Source organism: Nerophis lumbriciformis, linkage group LG25 (assembly GCF_033978685.3).
Source record: "Nerophis lumbriciformis linkage group LG25, RoL_Nlum_v2.1, whole genome shotgun sequence".
NCBI lineage: Eukaryota > Metazoa > Chordata > Actinopteri > Syngnathiformes > Syngnathidae > Nerophis > Nerophis lumbriciformis.
Window position 1 is genome coordinate 23,679,303 of NC_084572.2, and position 2,884 is coordinate 23,682,186.

Consider the following 2,884-nt stretch of genomic DNA (forward strand, 5'->3'; position numbering starts at 1 on the left):
CTATCAGAGAAACCTGGGCTCTCATAACACCTGAGCAGTGCCAGAAACTCATCGACTCCATGCCACGCCGCATTAACGCAGTAATTGAGGCAAAAGGAGCTCCAACCAAGTATTGAGTATTGTACATGCTCATATTTTTCATTTTCATACTTTTCAGTTGGCCAACATTTCTAAAAATCACTTTTTTGTATTAGCCTTAAGTAATATTCTAATTTTGTGACACACGGAATTTTGGATTTTCATTTGTTGCCACTTCAAATCATCAAAATTAAATGAAATAAACATTTGAATGCATCAGTCTGTGTGCAATAAATAAATATAATGTACAAGTTACACCTTTTGAATGCAATTACTGAAATAAATCAAGTTTTTCAAAATATTCTAATTTACTGGCTTTTACCTGTATACAGGCCCGGCCCCAATCAATCTGGCGCCCTAGGCAAGATTTTAGGTGGCGCCCCCCCCCCACATCGGCAGTGAAGTGTATATACTCACAAGAACCCGAATAGCTTTGTCTTTGACCTTTTTTTTTTAACTTACAACTATACCTAATATATAAAGGGGTGGAAAAGTGACTATTACCTGCAGGGAAAACATTAGCTAACCAGAAGGCAATAATGTAAACAAAAAACACCTGCTTAAAAGATCTAATACAAATGTCCCTGAGGAATGTAAGGTGGGAGTACTGTAATTACCTAACGTTACATTATTATTTTCCATAACAATTTAGCCCCCTCCACAATATTAACCCGACGTTAAAACAGAACTAGCTATTTATTGATTAGCAATTGCCGAGTCATGTAACATTAGCTTAATGCTAAAAAGCCAGGTTACTATCACATTCTGTAACAGACAAATAATTTCATGTAGGCTAACGTTACCTACCTGCTACCTCTGTCTTTTCTCTTTTCTCCTCTTCTTTTCTCTTTTTTCTTCCCTGGGCACCTGACAGTTTTGGCCGTTTTGACATCTTGTGTTGATTTTTTGATGTGGTGACGTCCAAAAAGAGTCATGATACGGGAAGGGAGGGGGCGCACCGTGCGGGGGGAGGAGGGGGGGCGTAATGTTGTAACAAATAATATTTCTATTAAATAGGCTTTACTTTGCATTTTAATTAACGTGAGATTATTTTTTGTATTTAGAAATAATAGTAACAACTTTTTTCTTTTTTTTTTTTCTCCAACATTTGTGGCACTGGCATGGCGCCCCCTGATGGACGGCGCCCTTAGCATTTGCCTATACGGCCTATGCCACGGGCCGGCCCTGCATATATATATATATATATATATATATATATATATATATATATATATATACACACACACACACATCAGCCCGAAGGTTGGGTCTTGGGCGCAGTTGGGTGTTCCAACAGGACAATGACCCCCAACCACACGTCAAAAGTGTTAAAGGAATGGCTAAATCAGGCTAGAATGAAGGTTTTAGAACGGCCTTCCCAAAGCCCTGACTTAAATGTGTGGACAATGCTGAAGAAACAAGTCCATGTCAGAAAACCAACAAATTTAGCTTAATTGCACCAATTTTGTCAAGAGGAGTGGTCAAAAATTCAACCAGAAGCTTATGGATGGCTACCAAAAGCACCTGGACCCCGACTTAAACAAGTTGAAAAACGTATTCGGGTGTTACCATTTAGTGGTCAATTGTATGGAATATGTACTGTACTGTTTCATATCATGTATTCTCTTCCTTTGCGATCTACTAATAAAAGTTTTAATCAGTCAATTAATCAATTATTGCAGTGAAACTTGCCAAGGGTCATGTAACCAAATATTAACATTGCTGTATGTATACTTTTGACCCAGCAGATTTGGTCACATTTTCAGTAGACCCATAATACATCCATAAAAGAACCAAACTTCATGAATGTTTTTTGCTCCAATCACTCTATCACAAAAAAATAGGAGTTGTAGAAATGATTGGAAACTCAAGACAGCCATGACATTATGTTCTTTACAAGTGTATGTAAACTTTTGACCACGACTGTATGTCCTGTGTAAGTTCAAAAAGAAGGAATTCAGTGTGCAACTTTATGATAAAGCATTTCATTTGTCATTAAATAAAAGCATAAAACTAATGTAGCAAATATACTATTGGAGACACCTGTGTATCACAACTTAGATACACAACTAGAGGTTGGAGGACAATGCATCATTGTCACAATGACAACAAAAGAGCAGTTGTTAATTGACACTTCTACAAAGTAGCTAGCAACATTGCCAACTTAACACCTACCTCATGGGAGGTGATAGCCACATGTAGCTTCTCCGTTAGACAAAAAATATTTCCGAACTTCTTTCTTTGCTTTTTATAAACCAAAAATGTCAATGTGGTAAAAAAAAGTAACATTTGGGGTCCAATTCCCAGAAGGTTGGCAGATAAGTCTAGCTAACTGCCACCAGTCAAGGCAAAAAAGAATAAACAAATGACAGAAAATTGAACAGCAAATTAGTTTGATAGCGAGCTTACTGTTTTGGTCGCTGACGGGGTTGACTGTTGTTCGCTACGCCAACTAGCGGCGCGGAGGCTCATAACGCCCACTCCAGCTCGCAACCTAAAGCATAACAATTAGTCGAGAGACCGCTCGTATCTCGAGGTACTACGGTATAGTTCCGTAGTATTTAAAAAAAACACTTTTATATTCATATGTTTTTTTCAAAAATGGGGGTTTCCTCATTTTTGTGTTTAAAAAAAGAAACGTTTAGGTTATAGGTCACATTTAAAAAAAATGTTTTTGTTATGTGTAAAACACATCTTCCTCTGCCATTATATTATTGACCTAGCGTCGAAATATTTTCTTATTCTTTTTGGCTCTTAAAGCTTTCCAATCACCTTATTTATATTCATAAAAACAGCTTAGAGTGGG